Below are 20,506 nucleotides of genomic sequence, written 5' to 3' on the forward strand. Positions count from 1 at the left end.
TGTAGGAATGAATGTGTCACATGGATTTGTCATTCTCCATTAATTAAAGGATTTGTCTGTTCTTAGAGTGATTACAGACTTGTAGCCTAAGTGACTGCAGACATATGAACCTTCACATCATGCGCTCTGTGAGGATCATGCAATGTTGGAGCCGGAAGCAGACAGTCATGTGACTGCAAGATTGTGATTTGCATACTTCCGGCCACATTCCGACTAGACTGTCTCTGGCCTCAGATAATACTCTTGCATTGAGTGAGGCCATGCCCATCTAGTTGTCATGTGACTGCATGTGGTCACTCGCATGCTGCTCCCGGTCCCAGCATCGGAGAATTTTCTTAGCATGCAGTGCACACAATGTGAGAATTCACAAGTGTGCAGTCACATAGAGTGACACTTTGAGTGATTGCATACTTGTAGCCTTGTAAGGGGGTGTAAGGCTCTGCCATCCCTACCATGTAATCCACGGTTTATTGGGGTAACCGTGTGATGGTATAAGATGAATAATGTGAGGTGAAAATATTGTGTTTCAGTGTGTACTATGACCATCTAGTGTCCAGATTATGAATAACTGCTCCCTTGTTCCTTATAGGTAGGGACAGGGTTAAGGCTTTACTTAGACATCCTCTCAAGGGTGGAGTGGTAGAAAATAGGGAGCAGCCATGTTGTGTCAGGAGTAGTGGAAGAGAAAGGAAACAGTAAAGCTGCATCAGTGGGAGGTGGGGCAAGAGTAGTGAACCAAATCGAATTCAGACAGACCTGCTGTGCCAATTCCTGGCCCTGGACATGAAAGAAAGAAGCAAACAAAGTGGCCAGTCATCCACGTGTTACCAGATCAGGACTCTAAGGAGAGAGGTTAGTAACACTCTCTAGTGTCCTCTTTCAAGACCCCATTAACTGTTTCACTTGATTCCCAGTCTCTTGTCTCCCTGCAGCCTCCAGTGTTTCTACAATCCATTTCCCACATGCCTCACCTGCCCGCTGCACTGAGGCCCATGGCCCATGTGCCTATCCAGACCTTGGGCTTGGAAGATCCACTTCCCCAGGTTAGCCGAGACAGTATTTAGTAATTCAAAACAAGATTGTTAAAAAAATATCTGTTTTCCAAACTAAAATATGCTTTATTGTCTGGTGTAAATGGCTTGTGCTTTCTACATCACCAGAGCTGCTGAGTCCGATGATTGGCTGCAGTGGTCAGGTGTGCTTTAACCCTAGAACGCATACCTGCGGCCTCGCAGGCCTCCTAGGTTACTTGTTTTCTATTGTCTGGAAGATTACTTTAGTTAGAATTTTTGAAACTCTAGGTATTCCTCAGGTGTATAGTTGTTAGTAATTTCCAGTTGTTCATATATTTTTATGTTATAGGCATTTCGGTAAAACAACTCTTTTTTGGGACTACCCCATATTCACATACCTGGGTCCTTTTTGGCTTGTACTTGGTTTACATGTGATCCTCAGTCTTTTTGCCTGTACTGTTGCTGGGGAAGACTTTGTCTTTATACTGTCTTGCTTTGTCTTTGAACTTTTGATGCCTACCATGATGGAGCGAAGCAACACAGAATGCTTGCCAAGGCAAATTACGGAAGCTATGATCCGATTTGGTATACATTTTCAGGAACATCCAAAGCCAAGACAAAAAAAAAAAGAAAGTGCTGTTACCTTTGTCCAGCAAAGAAGGAAAGAAAATCTGAGCGTTTCTGTACTACTTGTGGACAAAATGTCTGTAACGAACAGTCTTCCGAAAAAATAATATGTGAAAATTGTTGGGGTAATCAGTAATGTTGAAAAGGAAAGTTTTTGAAAAGAAATATTCCTGCACCATGTTTACTATAAAGAATTATATAGAATTGGGCGTTATAAGCCGGTGTAATTACTTTTTTTTGTTTTATGCACATAATTATAATGTTTTGAAATATTCACATGTCAAATAAACTTTGAAAAGTATTTCTATTTGAGTTACTCCATGTTATTTGCACCCAGGCCTAAAAGGCCCCAGGTATATGAAAGTGTAGATTTCTATGGTTGCGCGTTCTAGGGTTAAAAATTGGAGCAGCAGCATAGAACTATTGCTGGACTTGGGGGGGTGATTATTGCTGTTTTTGTTATTTTCTACAGCTCCAAACCCATGGACAAAAAAATATAATAATTCTGGACAAACCCTCTCAGCCACCACTGGAGGGATCTTAGGAGCCTGTTGCACATTGCACTACATTGATTGCATTGAATAATACCAGTATACAGTAAGCTCCCTCTAAAAAGCTCTGACCACTAAAAATATATTAAGAAATTAATCAACACAAATTAAAAATAACATGAAGTTAAAAAGTGGACTTTTTAATTTCCCTTTACTTATTTTGCTAGCAGAATCTTGCTCTTCTTGAACCGTTCTGCAGATGTGATTCCAACCTGATGACTAATTTAATATGTTGACTACATCTCATTTTTTTTGCTGGGGGTAATTTGTTAAAATACGTCAATTTATAACTAATTGAATGCAACTTGTTGATTAGTTCAGTTGATGTTAATGATCAGTGCGTTCGGCTGTTGCCTAGATAGATCAGGTTGTATTCATTATACATGACATTAATACTTTCATAGTCTATGGTATAGTGCTATTCTTATATAAAGAAATCATTGATGTGAATATTTCATAGACTTTTGATAACATATGATCATAAAATGAAATATGCGGTGGCTTTGGAAAGGAAAACAACTTAATTATATAAGACATTTATCAAGGGAAGATAGGATAGTCATGATTATGCAGTATCCAGTGGATTAATATTCAGGAGACACTCGGAGCTATTTATCAAGGCTTTTGCATCTTTAATCTCAGACAAAGCCTATACTAGTTATAATATTAAACACATTGAAAATGCAGACGCTGTGTTCTTTAGCATTGACACTCATGGGGTAAACAGGTATTCTGGCCAAGTGACAGTCTATCACTAAAATATGCCTTTATCTGCTGAATGGTAAACTGTAGTGATGGGCGAATAGTGAAATGTTCAAGTTCGGATTATTTGTCTCGAATATTTCGTAGTATTCGTCACCAATAACGAATCTAATGCAAATCAGTGGGACACTTGGCTCGTTATCAAAAATAGAGGCTCCCGAATGGCATTTTTTTAAAAAAAATATTTAAATAAATAATAAAATAAACAACGTGGGCACCTGCCCATTTTTGGTGCCTAGCACAGATAAAGCAGACAGCAGGGGGCCAGTATTCTCAGGCTGGGAAGGTGCATTTGTGTCGCCCGGGGACCAGGGGTTACTCAGATCCGGGCCACGGGGTCACTTCTGTGGGTATCACGGTGGCGTGACCCGGTCTGTGATCCCAGGCTCCACAGTAAAAGGGGGTTTGGTAAGGGAGATTGTCCGTGACGACACCCACGGTTGTGGTGATTGTGGACACCACCGCTGTGATGAAGGTGCGGGACTCCCGGGAACGGTGTTGGGATGCAGCTTAGGATGTTAACCCCTCCGTGGGTAGGGGCAGTCGGTCCCGGGGCCCGTTCGGGGATAAGCAGGGAGCAGGGCGAAGTGCTGCGGTGCGGTGCCTAAAGGCACGGGCGTACTCACAAGTAGTTCACACAGAGTCACTGGTAACTAGGAATTGCCGGTGTCCGCAGCCTTCGGTACGGGGGTGTTAGTGTCCCACACACGGTGCAGCAGCTCCTGTTCTTTCCCTGCAGCCAGGTGCCTTTCTCTCCACTCTCTTCCTCTTTCTCCTCAGCCGGGAACGGGGAATCCACTCCCCTGCAGTGATCCGGGTCACCCTAGGTACCGTCGGGCCACTACTCTGCTCCGGCTACCTCTGGCACCCTTCCTCACTGCAGCCTGTCCCGGCCCTTTCGAAGCACGCTTCACTATCAGCCTGGGAGCTACAACTCCAGACTCCTCTTCTGTCTGTCTCTCCAAACACTCTGCTCCAGCCCCTCCCCTCTGCTCTGCTTTTCTCTTAAGTTCCCGTCACACTAAGCAACATCGCTAGCAACATCGCTGCTAATGAACAACTTTTGGGACGTAGCAGCGATGTTGCTAGTGATGTTGCTGTGTGTGACATCCAGCAACAACCTGGCCCCTGCTGTGAGGTCGTTGGTTGTTGCTGAATGTCCTGGGCCATTATTTAGTTGTTGCTGTCCCGCTGTGAAGCACAGATCGCTGTGTGTGACAGCGAGACAGCAACAACTAAATGTGCAGGCAGCAGGAGCAGGCTTCTGCGGAGGCTGGTAACCACAGTAAACATCGGGTAACCAAGAAGCCCTGTCCTTGGTTACCCGATATTTACCTTCGTTACCAGCCTCCGCCGCTCTCACTGTCAGTGCCGGCTCCTGCTCTGTGCACATGTAGCTGCAGGACACATCGGGTTAATTAATCCGGTGTGTACTGTAGCTAGGGGAGCAGGGAAGCGCTGTACGCTGCTCCCTGCTCTGTGCACATTTAGCTGCAGCACACATCGGGTAATTAACCTGATGTGTGCTGTAACTAGGAGAGCAGGGAGCCAGCGCTAAGAGGTGTGCGCTGCTCCCTGCTCTCTGCACGTGTAGCTGCGTGCGCTGGTAACCAAGGTAAATATTGGGTTGGTTACCCGATATTTACCTTAGTTACCAAGCGCAGCATCTTCCACGCGGCGCTGGGGGCTGGTCACTGGTTGCTGGTGAGCTCACCAGCAACTCGTGTAGCGACGCTCCAGCAATCCCTGCCAGGTCAGGTTGCTGGTGGGATCGCTGGAGCGTGGCAGTGTGACATCTCACCAGCAACCTCCTAGCAACTTACCAGAGATCCCTATTGTTGTTGGGATCGCTGGTAAGTTGTTTAGTGTGACTGGACCTTTACACTGGGGGCTGTGGTTTGTCCTGCTGCACCGGTGTGAGATCAGATTACCAAGGAGGATTAACTCTTTCTGTGACAACCTGGCTTTGCCAGGGCGTCACACACCCCCTTGGTAAAACACGGCCCGTCCTCGGGCCGTCTGGCCACCAACATTTATTAAAACTGGAAAAATCAACACATTACAATCATACATCTTCCCACATCGGGAGGTACGTTTTCTAAAACTTTAAACCGTTCTGCCACCCCACACCTGCGGAGCAGATGGCCTCCTCCTGAACTTGAGGGTGTTCAACAGGGGTGACCGTCCATAAAACAGTCAACTTTTTAACTTGTGGGTAGCCGTCCATGCTCCACTACCACTGCCGCTGCTGCCACTCCCAGTACGGGGCACGGGTTCCGTGCTCTGCCTCCTGCTCAGAAGCCAGGCCCACTTGGATGCCCTCGGCGCCGGCTACAACCGGCCTCGCTAACTGCCGAGGGCTCCATCTCTCACTGGCCTGCTCCTCCTCTCTGCAGGTGCACTCCGGCTGCTCCACAGCCGGGACGAGGTACCTAGGAGCGGCTGGCGCCACATCTGGGGCAGACTTCCAATCGGGTGCCACCTCCGTTGCGGCCGGGCGGACTGCCGGAGCCGACGTCATCACCGTGACGGCTGGGCGGACTGCTGGAGCCGGGTAAGATGTCATCGGGGTTGCGGCTACTGCTTGTCCAGGAACAGAATTAGGCAAAGTCCTGGCGTCCCTGCCTTTACAGTCCTGGTCACATAAACTGCGGTTCCTTCCTCCTGCTCCCCCTTGGTACTCGGGAGCAGTCCTTCTAGCAACTTTTAAAGTTTTCCTTTCGCTTCCGGTCCTCCGGAGCTTCACTTCCGCCCGCGTTCTCAGGGGGCGGAGCCTCTTTTTCGCGCCCACCGCTTGGGGAAGAAGGCGCTGGGCGGGAGATTTTCGCGCCCAAAATGGCGGCAAAGGTGGCGACTTTCACAATTTTTGCAGCGGAACACCGCTGACAGTCCAGAACAAAGCGCACTTCCTCCAGGTAACTCAATGGGTTCGATCCTGTTCGTGACACCAAATGTGTCACCCGGGGACCAGGGGTTACTCAGATCCGGGCCACGGGGTCACTTCTGTGGGTATCACGGTGGCGTGACCCGGTCTGTGATCCCAGGCTCCACAGTAAAAGGGGGTTTGGTGAGGGAAATTGTCCGTGACGCCACCCACGGTTGTGGTGATTGTGGACACCACCACTGCGATGAAGGTGCGGGACTCCCGGGAACGGTGTTGTGATGCAGCTTAGGATGTTAACCCCTCCGTGGGTAGGGGCAGTCGGTCCCGGGGCCTGTTCGGGGATAAGCAGGGAGCAGGGCGCAGTGCTGCGGTGCGGTGCCTAAAGGCACGGGCGTACTCACAAGTAGTTCACACAGAGTCACTGGTAACTAGGAATTGTCGGTGTCCGCAGCCTTCGGTACGGGGGTGTTAGTGTCCCACACACGGTGCAGCAGCTCCTGTTCTTTCCCTGCAGCCAGGTGCCTTTCTCTCCACTCTCTTCCTCTTTCTCCTCAGCCGGGAACAGGGAATCCACTCCCCTGCAGTGATCCGGGTCACCCTGGGTACCATCGGGCCACTACCCTGCTCTGGCTACCTCTGGCCCCTTCCTCACTGCAGCCTGTCCCGGCCCTTTTGGAGCACGCTTCACTATCAGCCTGGGAGCTACAACTCCAGACTCCTCTTCTGTCTGTCTCTCCAAACACTCTGCTCCAGCCCCTCCCCTCTGCTCTGCTTTTCTCTTACACTGGGGGCTGTGGTTTGTCCTGCTGCACCGGTGTGAGATCAGATTACCAAGGAGGATTAACTCTTTCTGTGACAACCTGGCTTTGCCAGGGCGTCACACATTGGTTATTGGGCCCTTCCCAGCCTAAAAATAGCAGCCTGCAGCCACCCCACAATTGATGCATCCATGCAGCATCTGGACATAGCAGAGCCTGGATTGTCATGGGATGTTGTGTGGAGTACATCAGAGGTGTTTTTGAAATTAATAAATTGGTGAAAGAGGGTGTGTTTTTTTTGGTTATTTAAAATAAAGGATTTTTGTAGGTTTGTGTTTTTCTTCTTTTTACTTACAGGGTTGGTAATGGGGGGTCTAGTAGACATCTCTCCATTAATAATCCAGGGCTTGATGGCAGCTGTGAATTTTGACAAATCACAGCTGATATCAACCCCATATATTACCCCAATTGCCACTGCATCAGTGCAATTGGGATAAGACAAGTAAAGTGACACAATTGGTGCATCTTATGGATGTAGAAATTTTGTGGGGTGGCTGCGGGCTGCCATTTTTAGGCTGGGGAGGGCACAATAACCATGGACATTCCCAGCCTAAGAATACCGGCCCCAAGCTGTCTCCTTTACCTTCGCTATGTATTACAAATAAGCGGGAGACTGCACGTCTTTTTTTTTTTTACAACACCTGCCAATCACAGTAATGCCAGTAAAAAAGATGGCTACAGCATCACTGTGATTGGCAAGCAATCCCTCCATGTGTAGTGGTTGAAAATCGGGCACGAAATATATGGGGAGGAGACTCAAAACTCACAAGGTGAATACCAAAATACTTAACGAGTAATGAATATCCGAATACCTTAATATTCATTAGAGTAAACGGGTAAACTGTGATAATCTATACTGCACAGTATCTTACTGTAGGTGTCCTTGCATTGTGCAGGCACTGTAGCGGTATTGGTACATACAATATGCTAAACACATCCAAATACTCTCTTTACTGTAATCTAAGATTTTTCAAAAGAGAGTCCTTATGGGAAATTGTTCTGGGGCTACGATGCTCAGCCGGGCAAATCAAAGTGCGCATGTGTAGGAGTGCAATGGAGGACTCTCTGTGAATGATGCAGAACACGTCAACCACATGGGGCTGGGCAGGAGGAAGGCGACTTCACAAGAAGGAGGAGGTGACGGACCAAGAGCAGCGACACCCTTCGGACCAGACCGCCACCTAGGTGAGTACAAAAAATGTGTTTTTTTTACGTTGTATAGAGTGGCCTGGACTCTTATATACAGTATTCTGGAATGCTGTATATAAGGGGTCACTGGTGGTGCCCGCAGCTCATAACGGAAAAACCTAGTGACAAGTTCCCTTTAACACTAGAACTACTGAGGTAGTCATTTTGACTACTTTGCACTATGTATTTCTATATAGGTGTCACGAGTCCAGTAGTTCTAGTGTTAATATATGTGTGTTTTTGTTTTGTTTTTATTAATAAAATAACATAAATAATTATGTAAATGTATAAAGTTCTTTTCTGAGTTTTTGCTTCAGTGGATGGAAAGATTAGCTCTTTGCAGGAAGACTGGATCTCGCATCGTCATTGTACTTGTGCCCCTTTCCTTTACCATTTCCCATCCCATGGTTGAACTTGATGGACATGTGCCTATTTTCACCCTTAGGGTATGACCGCACATTGCTTTTTACCTGCTTATGGGAATTTGGGTTTCTTGTCCGCACTATGCTGTTCAAAATGCTGCCTTTTTGTGGCAGAAATTTGGGCAAAAACTCAACACAAAAAACAATTGACATGTTGCTTCTTTGAAAAGCAGAGTTTTTGCCCAAATTTCTGCCACAAAAAGGCAGCATTTTGAACAGCTTAGTGCGGACAAGAAACCCAAATTCCCATAGACTTTGCTTGAAAAGCAGAACACATCCATTTTGGCATTAAACGCTGCAGTTGAAAAAGCAGCAAAAAAGCAGGTAAAAAGCAAAGTGCGGTCATACCCTTATTAATTACTAGCTGTAATACCCGGGCGTTGCCCGGGATAGTAACTGTCTCTCTGTCTCTCTCCCAGTCTCTGTCTGTGTGTCGCTGTCTCTCTGTCTCTCTCCCAGTCTCTGTCTGTGTGTCGCTGTCTGTCTGTCTCGCTGTCTGTCTCTTTCCTTGTCTGTCTGTTTCTATCGCTCTGTCTGTATTTGCATCAGTCTATCTGTCTCAATCTCTGTATCTGTCTGTCTCTCTCTTTGTCTCTTTGCCCAGCTGTCTTTTGCCCGGCTGTCTTTTTGCCCGGCTGTCTTTTTGCCCGGCTGTCTTTTTGCCCGGATGTCTCTTTCCAGGGCTGTCTCTTTCCAGGGCTGTCTCTTTCCAGGGCTGTCTCTTTCCAGGGCTGTCTCTTTGCCCGCTCTGTCTCTTTGCCCGCTCTGTCTCTTTGCCCGCTCTGTCTCTTTGCCCGCTCTGTCTGTCTCTCTCTGTCTCACCACCAACATCTTTTTACCTCACACATAAGCTTCGTATACTAACAGTTTATTTTGTTCCTATAGCAACCACTGACAGTTGCTATTTATAGCCTGCAGCTCCCAGCTCCATTCAGTTTAATGGCTGCAGGATTTTTCTAGAGTAACTGAAAAGCACGGGGTTACATTTTCCCGCCCAAACATAGTCTATGACGTTCCCTGAGTCACATGGAGTGTCTGTGCAAAATTTCGTGATTGTACATGCGACGGTGCGGATTCCTTTAGCGGACATATACACATACACACACTGAGCTTTATATATTAGATGTAACAATGTACAACAAAAAAATACTGTTTAACTTAAAATAATGAAAAAAATAAATAAAAAATACAAATAAACAGATAGTTATGCGACCAGTGTAGGGTATTAAAGGAAACCTATCAGGTGCAATATGCACCCAGAACCACGAGCAGTTCTGGGTGTATATTGCTAATCCCTGCCTGACCGTCCCTGTATACAATAGCATAGATAAAGAGATCTTTAGAAAAAGTATTTCTAAAGATCTTTGATCATATGCTAATGAGTACGTGGACTATTCCCCTGGGCGTTAGTTCCCGGGCTAGTCGGCTCCATTAGCATGTTAGTACAGCCCTGTGGGCCCCTGTGGGCGTGCTAACATACTAATGAATGTGTAGCATTAAAAGATGATCTCACTCACCTCTCCGCTGTCATTGCCGCCTGACGCTGAATTTCGGCTCAATGCGCATGATCCCGGAGTTTCACACTAATGTAGTGCGCATGACCGAAACTCCGGGGTCATGAGCACTGAGCTAAAGTCCAGGAGTCAGACATGATGGCAGCGGAGAGGTGAGTGAGATCATCCGCTGACACTGCACATTCATTAGCATGTTAGCACACAGGGGTGTACTAACATACTAATGGAGCCGACAAGCCAGGGGAACTAACACCCAGGGGACTAGTCCCACACTAATTAGCATTCGATAACAGATCTTTAGAAATACTTTTTCTAAAGGTCTCTTTATCTATGCTAGTGTATGCAGGGAAGGTTAGGCAGGGACTAGCGATATGCACCCACAGCTGCTCGTGGTTTTGGGTGCATATTGCACCTAACAGGTTCCCTTTAATATATGACCCTCCTACGTGGGATTATATTACTTTATATCTTATTCCTATTAGCGGCAACAACACGGTTCCAGAATCCACTGCATTTCACAGTCACTGTGTCTATTACTATCCACGACGTTCTCTTACTATGTTCCATCTTTTGGTAGATTAAGCTTAATTTTATATATCTCGCTCCTGCTGTGTGTTATGATACTTCTCGCTGGCAATATGTCTTTTTGCAACTGAAATGACAAAATAAGTTTAGCGCCTGTCCACGGTGGAGATATATTCCTTAATCTTTCATATTATTAGGCAATTACACAGTGATGGTTTGTACAGCGGCACAATGCATAACCGGCTGCATCCGCGGGGCCCGTCATATGGGCATTTGTAGTTGAATGAGCACTGGCTGTTTAAGTAATTGCTTTATTCTCATTTTCCTGCTTTGCCTCTATGAAAGCATTTGTAAGGCATCAGGCTCATTACGTGCACACGGTGTCAATGTACAGTACGAAACAACAAACAAAAATGAAGTCATGCAATGCTAATCAGCGCGTTGTGCGCATATACTGGAAAGCGTTCATTTTTTATCAAAGTCTAGTAGAGATTTCTTCCTTTGTTACCATAGAAACATCTTGTTTTATTTTAACTTTTTCGCACAGCATATTTCAGCGACTGATAGCTCATTCCATAAGTAAAGGATATTAAAGGATGAAATTCCTAATATGCAACTCAAAGTGGGTTCAGAAGAAGGCAATATAGACACAATGATACTAAAAGATTCCGTAGTTTCACAAATATATTAATCAGTATTAGACTCGGCAACGTTTCCAGACGCAACGTTCAAGAAATATTTAGGGAGATTTATTAAGCTAAATACACCAGAATTGTTGCACAAATTGGACCAAAAACTGTGTCTTTTATGGCTTTCACCATACAAAGCATGTGATTTAGGCACTACCTGCACCTTGTCTGATGATGAGGCATGGCAGTGCCAAAATGTAGGGTGATAGACAGAAATGAGGGATGAGCAATAGAGTGGTGCAGAAATGTGAAGAGCTTTGAGAGAGAAAAATTTGTATTATATTCTGTAGCGGAAGGGCAACCAGTGTAATGACTGGCACAAGGTGGAGGCATTGGTGAAGTGACTGGACAGAAATATGACCCTGGCTGCTGCATTAAAAACAAATTTGAGAGTAGAAAGTTTGGTTAGAGGGAGAACTATCAGTAAAAAGTTGCATTAATCCAGATGTGAATAAATAAGAGCGACAGTAAGGGTTTTTGCAGTTTCAAAGGTGAGAAAAGGTCAGATTCTGGGGAAGTTTTTAAGATGCAGGTGACATGAGCAAGTCAGTGATTGGATAAAGGGAATGAAGGAAAGTTCTGTGTCAAATATGATCACAAGAAAGGGAGCATGCCTCTTTGAATGTATGGTTGAACCACCAAAGTTGAATGAAAAATTGTGTATAAGTGAGTTAGTAGAGGGAGAAAACAATAGAATTTAAGTTTTGGAGTGGAGGATTTAGTTTCAGATAGAGGGAGGACATGTTGTTAGAGACAGTGGACAGACAGTCCCTGGTGTTTTGTATTAAGGTGGTAGTGACGTCAGGAGAAGAAATGCATTGATGGCAGTCATCAGCACAGCAATGATACTGGAAATCAAATCTGCTGATGGTTTGTCCAATAAGGGCAGTGTATAGAGAGAAAAGGAGGGGGTCTAGGACTGAGCTTTGAAGAACCCCAACGGTAAGGGTAAAAGGAGAGGAAGAGGAGCCTGCTAAAGATGCAGTGAAAGAGCCAACAAAGAGATAGTAAGAGAACCCAGAGAGCCCAGTGTCCTTGAGCCCGACAGAGCAGAGCATAGTGAGGAGGAGCTGGTGATCCACAGTATCAATTGCAGCAGAGAGATCCAGGAGAATCCACAGGGATTAGGGTAATTGGATTTAGCTGTTAATAGGTCAGTAGAGACAGGGTAGTTAGGGCAGTTTCGGTAGAGTGTAAAGAATGGAAACCGGATTCTAAAGGGTCAAGAAGAAAGTGATCTGAGAGATAGTGAATTAGATGACCAAGCATTCAGTAGTTTAGAGATAAAGGGAAGATTAGAGACTGGTCTGACATTAGCAGCAGTTTTGGTGGAGGGATGTTTTTCAAGTAAAGGGGTTATGATGATGGTGTAGTTGAATGAAGAAGGAAAGATAACGGATGAAAGAGCAAGGTTATAGTTTCAGTAGATAGGTAGTGACAGCTGGGGAGAGGGACTGGAGGAGATGTGAGGGAATAGGGTCACTGGTGCAATTTGTAGGGCGAGAAGTTAGGAATCTGGTCACTTCTATATTTGTGACAGGCTCAAAGAGGGAAAGTGAGTTTTGAAGTGCAGGAGGGGATCAACACACCGAGGGGATTGTGCAAAAATGTACTGACGGATGTGGTTGGATTTTTGGAGAGGAGAATTAGAAAAGTCATACACTGTGCAGAGCTGGGAGAAAACCAGGCCCAGCATATTCCCATCTTCATGCTTAGGAGCATTAGTAAACTGTAAAAATCCAAAGGAGAAGGTTAGAGACAGAAGATGAGGAGCAGATGGGGAGAGCAGATCATCAATGAGGATGTTAAAGTCCCCCCTGATGAGAGTGAGAATGTCAAACAATAGAAAGTGTGGAAGCCAAGTGGCATAGTGATCCAGGAAATGATCAGGGAAGTTTGAAGGTGATGCACAACTGCCATTCACAGAGAGAAGGGTTTAAAGAGTCTGGAACAGGCCACACCCCTACTTGTCTGTTTTCAGGTCTGGGGATATGTGAGAAATGTAGCCCACCTGTCATGGTCGTCTCCCTGCTGTTTTGAGAACAGTGACAGTGACGCACCCCAGGGCTTTGGGGCACTCGGTTCTGGACTATATAATACTGGAATATTTCACTGGGTTCCATTACCCTGAGGGTCGCTTAAAAGGGGATATTGTACACAGGACAAATAAAAGTAAAAAAAATTTCATGACGCCACTTGCGGTATGCGGCTATATGTGGAAAGCCACCTGCAGCGTTTTGGGGGCCCTCCTGTTGTCTCCATCTTGGCACATTCAGCAGGCATATTGAATCTCTCTTGGGTCGGACCTCTGTCCCCATTCCCAGGTTCCCTCTCTGCTGCTGTGGCCCGGACACTAATGTCGGTAAAGTCCTTGATGGTCCCCTCACCGGGCAGATTGTTATCAGGTGAGCCTGAAGCGTCTTCCTGAACTAGGGCTCTGTACCCCGTCGGTGCTCGGTCCAGTGAGTACTTGCACCGTACTCTCCCTGGCAACCGTACTCCTTTTACTCAGAAAGTCACTTTACATTTTCTATCAGCACGTTAACTTCTGACTGACCATCTGTCTGACTTTTCACTTACTCTCTTCGAAAAGATGTCTGTTGTCCGTCCATTCCACTGACTAGCCCCTTCCTCTACCCAGGTCTCTGACTAGTGGATTGGATGAGTCCCAACCAATAGGTGGCCATCCCACAGTTCCATCTCTAGCTTGTACTCAGTCTGGGGCAAAAGGGCGTGGGTTGTGTGTGTGTGTTGGGGTGTTTACCAGCACTGGTCTTCCAGGAATCCAGGGTTTTAGATGTAGTACCCTGTGGTGTCGCGGGCGGAGGAGGGGACGCCGCTGCGCTCGCTAACGCTCGGGTCTGGCGCTGCTGCTGCTGCTCGGTGGCTCGAGCGGTGGGCCGGATCCGGGGACTCGAGCGGTGCTCCTCGCCCGTGAGTGAAAGGGGAAGGGGTGATTTGGTTTGGGGATTTAGTCCGTGACGCCACCCATGGGTTGTGGAGAAGATGGGCACCACTGCTGCTGGTGACAGGGATCCCGGGAGCGATGGTGGGGAGCAGCTGGGATGTTGTTTTCCCCCTCCGTGGGTAGGGGTTGGTGGTCCCTGGGCCTGGTGATGTGATGGGGCTGCAGGGCCGGTGAGGTGCAGGGTCGCAGGGACAGCGCGGCGCAGTGCCGGATGGCGCAGGTGTACTCACTCAGCAAATGAGGCACAAAGCCTCCGGTAAACCAAACGGCTGGATGGACGGGTCCCACAGCCGGCTGCTGTATCTCTCCCTGGACAGGTGATGGTGGCTGTCTCTCCCTGCACCTTAGTGTTCTGTGTTGACTACTGTGGATTCCCAGCGGTAGTCTGCTCCCCGGTGTATGGGTGCCGGAGGAGCCCGTTGTGCCCGCAGGTGCTGGCCCTTGGGTCTCTAGCCATTGGCGGTGGCTGTATACCCTCACAGTGTGGACGGTTGCCTTCAGTCGGGACTTTTGCTGTTAGGAAACTCCTAGGGTTCCAGTCACATTCGGATTTGACTGTTATCGGCGGCTCCAAGCCTGGTCGGGGTCCGATGGCCCTGCCTGTGTGTGCTGGCTTCACTTCGCTCCCCGATCGGTACCACCGGACCAACGCCCAACCCCGGTCCTACGGTTCCGCGTTGCTCCACCACTCCTGCAGATGGCCACCACCGTCTGCCAACCTTGCTGTCAGTGCCTGGGCCACGAACCCAGACACCCAAGTGTTCGCTCCTCACTCTTTGACCTCCCAAACCGATCTCTCACTTTTCCCGCCTCCAGGCCTGTGAACTCCTCGGTGGGTGGGGCCAACCACCTTGGCCCCGCCCCCACCTGGTGTGGACATCAGACACTGGAGGAGGCATCAAGGGTTTTGTGTTTGACTAATGTTGCTGTCCTAGGGGTGGGGGTGTTTGTGTGTTACCTGTGACGACCTGGCTAGTCCAGGGCGCCACAGTGGCACCTGATAGTAAGGGGCGTCACAACAGTCTTAGGACTGGAACCTCCTATCTCCATCTTGTCTTCTCATTTAAACAAGTTTTTCTTTCTTTTGGCGTCTCATGGCTTATTTTCAGGTTTTGCTGTCAGCAGCTCTATGCTGTGCAGGACAACTACAACTGTTGCTGCTTAGGGCCCACGCCCATTTAGGATAAATATTGGAGATTTCCCAGCAGTCCTTGCTGCTGTTAGAATCATTTTTACTTTGGCCAGCCTGGTGGAAGGAACTGCTGAGGTTTTCTCCTGTATTGATCCACCTGCTACTATTGAGTCTGTCTCTTACGATGAAGTTTGGTGTTTCGTGTCCTACTGTTTTTCCCCCCCTGTCTGTCTTACCTTTAACTCCATGTTTATTAGTTGAGTGGCGAGCCTGCTGTATTCGTCTGCCCACCCACTAGACAGGGTGAGTTTAGGGCCAACTGAGGGATCAAGGTATCCTGTTTGCCAACAGGTTGAAAGAAACTGTATAGCGATGCTAGGGAGCTCAGGAGTCAGCTTGAGGTGAGTGCAGGAGGTGCCCCCCCACCCCTCTCCCTAGCGGCAGGACTTCTATTGTATCGTGACCCAGTCTTTCCCACTTTTGTGTGGTGTTTTTGGTAGTGCATCAGACACCCGTTGGTCTGATCAAGTGTGTCACACATTATATATGGACATATTCTACTCCGTGCGTGAAATTACCATACAAGAAAGCAGCAGCGGTGGTGGTATCAGAATGGGGGATCCATGTTTCAGTGAGAGCCAGAAGGTGAAAGGAATTGGAAAGGAAGAAAACTTTACTATGGAGGAGTTAGGTCCAGAGAGCACAATTAAAAGAGACCGGAGAAGGTGAGCACTGACTGTTTATAAGATCGGCAGGGTTTCTATGTTCTGCATGATGAGAGTTACATATACTATTAAAAGGAGGTCCGTGGCTGGGAAAGAGTTCTCCAATTACTAGGAAAAGGAGAGAAAAAAGAGAGAGCAGTTGGTTCAATGATTTATGTGAGCGTTTTGTGCACTGTATGGTGGTTTGGAGGGATTGAGATAGGTCAGTAGGGACTCAGTGTTGTACATGGGACAGTGTCATGTTTAACTAGCGAGACACTTTGAAAATATCGCTCTTAGAAATAAGTATATAGCACCTGCTCTTGCTAAGCGAGGTCTGAATATATTGCAAGTGTCTGCTGGGATGTAAGAGACAATTAGCCTTGTTGAATTAGAAAGACCACAGCAGGCATTGCTAAGCCAGATACACTACCACCAATATTGGGCAGAAAAAGGCCATAAAGCATCAAGTGAAAAAACTGAACATTTAGAAGCAAACACAGGAATAATTGGTAAATAGCAAAGTTTAAATCAAGAGATGTTCACTTTTGACAGATGTAACACATGCGAATCAGTGAATAATGCCTTCAGGTCACTTCTAGAACATTTCTGGTATATTTCTGCTGTGCCATTAGAATATGCACTTGAAGATTTACTTAGAAATGGAGGTCACATGAAGAGAATGTGTGGCGCCCCTGCGGCTCCAGTCGACACAGAGTACTGCACCTTATTTAAGGTGCGGTATTCGTCTCAGGTAAGGAGGGGGTTAATCACCGGTGTTCCACATTTACACTTTACATACAGCTTAGGAGCCTTCACACTGGTGAGCTAGACTAGGGTAGGCAGGGGGTTGGCCATCACGAAGCATGGGAATTTCCCGGTCACTAGGACAACAACCTAGGGGGCGGGTTTCACTTGGGGTAGAAGTAGGTGCAACCTTACACAATCACCAGTCTGTCTACCTGGAACATCAGTTCTGACGACACGACACCACCACCAATCTTTTTCCTTTTTATTCTTTCACGGGACCTAGGCTTGGAGCGGCATGCTCAGCCTGGGTTCCTCAATAATGGTGGGGCAAGTCTTACAAAGGACATTTTCCAAACACCGGTGGCTTCTTCCAACTTATCCAAGGTCGACAGGGCCCATCACAGCGGTGGCCAGTACTTCAGTGGCAGCAACCGGGTCACTTAAAGAACTGTGGGTAAAGACACCTGTAACCACAGCAGCCCACACAGACTCTTACTACCTGGGCCATCGCCCTGCGCCTCAGCGCCAACAGCCACCACCACTACTACTCCCCTTATCATCTTCACCAGGGCCCACTCCACTTGTGGAGAGCGATACCATCCATGCTGCTACTACCATCAGCCCCGGAGGACGGCGACAGCAGCAGCGGCTACTCCCTGGCAACGAACCGCAGGTGGTGTTGAGACAGCAACCTCCATCATCACCGCCTATCCCATTTTATTGTGAACACCTCAGGGCACGAAAGCGGGCAGGCCACCGCGACAGCCTAGACCTCATCACCGACCCGACAATGAGTAAGCTTAACCCCCTGCCCCCTGGGTGCCACAAATGACCTTGCTGTTTTGTTGTTCACAGACAAAATAAAAGCATGCGATATCAATCAGCTTTTTCTTAATCCAACGAGATATTAACGAGATGTATTAAAAGAGGTATGGACCCATGACACATGGACATTGTACTACCTACCACATTACAAAGCATTAGTGTGAGCGGATCGGGAGTACAAAGTTCAGATCTCAGCACAAGTACATAGAAAAGATTCCCTGGAGTTAGGGAAAGTACATGAAGAGCAACTATATTGATAAGGGGCATGCAGGATTGATAATGTAAATGAGGAGAGGATTACATTAATTTTGTCTTGAGAAGCGACAAGAGGAATATAATCAATCTGCCTAATTACATAAATGAATGTAAAACCCCTCAAAGACAAAGGGGCACTCTCTCCAATTGAAAAAAAAAATGGATATAATCTCCAAAGACAACAAGGCTTCTTTTACCATAAGAACAATTAAGTTGCGGACCTGCTGATCACAAAGTGAACCATTAATGATTTAAAATTAGTGTTGGGCGAACCTGAACTGTAACATTCGGGGTCCGTACTGAATACCTAGTATCCATGCACTGAACCCAAATAGGGAGTTCTCAAGTTACTCTGTGTAAGGCCGGTGTCCCATTTGTGAGTGCTTCGCGTGTATCTCGCACAAGTTTCGCGGCGCATCTGTGATGCCCTGGACTATTCAGGTCGTCACAGGGTTCTGCACGCTCTTTTTCTTAGTGCAGGATTCAACCCCTCATGGTTCTGGGTCTCCATCCTGCAGTACTGCCTCCATCAGCATTCACAAATCCTAGATACACTTTGCACCACACCTGTCAGACACACCAGTGGGCTGCTTAAGCAGGAATAGGGCCGCCCACCTAGGGGTCAGACATGTAGGTGGGAGATGTCAAGTGGAGTCGAGGGGTGACCCTCAAGCTGTGAGGAGCTCTGAGGAAGCTGGGAGTTGTAGCTCCCAGGGGAGAAGGAAACTAGGTCTCAGACGGTGGTCTGGACCTGGAGGAGTCGGACTCCCGGTCACAGAGGATTGAGGCTAGGTGCAGGCGGACCACCCGCAGTGCTGCAGGGGACGGGAACCGGATGAGCTCCCCTCAAGAGGCAATGGCATTCAGAGACTTGGTTTACCCTGTTGTCAGCATCTGCTCCATTGCTGAGTGAGTACTGGACTTACCCCTGCACTGCGCCTCAGCATCACCATCCAGAGTCCCGGGGCCTACCCCTACCTGTGGAGGGCAACGTCACCTAGCTGCCCCACTCCCATCACCCCGGGTACTCCTAACGGCAGTGGCGGTACTCCCGATTACCATACACCACGGGTGGCGTCACAAACTATACAAAATCCCCTGTAAATACCTCCCTTTTCCATTTGATTGTGGCCCCTAGACTCACACTCTGCTCACAGGAGCCGGTCGGTTGCAATGCATTTCTATGCAGCCGACCCATCATCCTCCCTGGAGCTTAGCTTTATCTGTATGAGCTGAACCACCCCAGCTGCGTCACCATCCGCCCCAGAAGGAGAGAAGCAACCGCAGCGGCGGCTCATACTGTATGCGCACCACAGGTGGCATCACAAACAATGACCCCCATTGTCCCCATCTCCAGCCTTTAATTGACAACTGGGGTTACGGAACCGGGCTAGGCCACCGCGGTGTCCCAGCAGCAGAAACACCGCGACGAGTAAGCAGTTGATCCCATGAAAGCGTCATTAAGATCAGTACAAAAAAAAGAATAAAATAAAAAATATATAAAAAATATAAATAAAAAATAAGGTTGTTTTTAAAATTAAGACCAATAGAAGCTTGGGTTTCAAATCAGACTCCAATAAGCTTCCTGTGTCAATAGTAATTTAATTTATTCATTTTCTCTCTGAGGATACTTGATTCTTTTAATGCCAGTAGAGATAACTGACTGTTTCAAAATTCAGATTTGACAGGTTTGGTAAATTTTTCAAAATACAGGCAGTGTAGTTGCCCTGAAAGCATGTGTATAACAGTCTGTGGTCTCCTAGGACTTTATCCAATGTTTTTCAATTTCTTTATTAGATAAAGCATTAGTCATGTAAAAGTGATCTCACCAAAAAATTGACAATAACTCACAGCCCATTTAAAAACAGTGCGCTAAAGACTTTCTATATTTTTGAAACGTAAAAGCGGTTCAAAAATTATTCCTGAGTCATTTGTAATCATGCAAACTGTTCTGTGCAGAAAACTGACTAAGATTAATGATTTCAGTGTTAGAGGTATCATCATCCTGCTGTGTCTGAAATGAGTGATGCATCTTATATTCCAAAATACCCTCTACTTTCTCCCCGCTAATATGCTTGTGTGACGCCCCTGGACTATCAGGTCGTCACAGGATATTGTACAATCTGATCTCCCGTGCAATATCCAACTCCTTCTTGGTTATGGGTCCCCAACTACATGGTGCTGCCTACATCAGCTAATCAAAATTCTAGGTACACTCTGCACCACACCCACCAGACACACCAGTGGTCGGCCTGAGTGGAATAGGGTCACCCACTTGGTGGGTTGGTTAGGGGAGGTCAGGAGTGTCAGGAGAGTCAGTCGAGTTTTTAGTGTTGGAAGTGAAGGAGAGAGGAGGTAAGGAGCCGGGCTCCTAGGCAGCCTTCTAGGTAGCAGACGGTAGTCTGGGCCTAGAAGGAGCTGGAACTGTCGAGGAGGACAGCTAGCGGCCTTGCACCATCACTGGGCTGGGACCAGGGCACAACGGTGTACATGGACCCTAGGTCAGGGAGTAGCTTCAGGCAACCTGACAATTTACCCGACGAGAATGGAGCCTTCAAGATCCGCTCTCCACCAGCTCCAAAATCGGAGTACTAGCGCAACAAGGGGGATAGGCCTTTCCACTCAAACAGTCCAGGAAATACCAAGCATGAACCTTGAGAGCAAGCTCCCACACTTAGCCATAGTGGAGAGCGAGACCCGACTAGTTCCATACTACCGGGACGAACAGAGAAGTAACTTAGTGCCAGGAGGAAGGTCACGGATCATCAGGCAGCACAATTGGGGACGGGATCCGAACTAAGCTTCCCTCAGCACCAGCGGTATCCAGAACTTTGGTTTATCCAGTTGTCAGTGCCAGCTTAATGGACTGAGTGAGTATG

Source organism: Anomaloglossus baeobatrachus, chromosome 6 (assembly GCF_048569485.1).
Source record: "Anomaloglossus baeobatrachus isolate aAnoBae1 chromosome 6, aAnoBae1.hap1, whole genome shotgun sequence".
Taxonomy (NCBI): Eukaryota; Metazoa; Chordata; class Amphibia; order Anura; family Aromobatidae; genus Anomaloglossus; species Anomaloglossus baeobatrachus.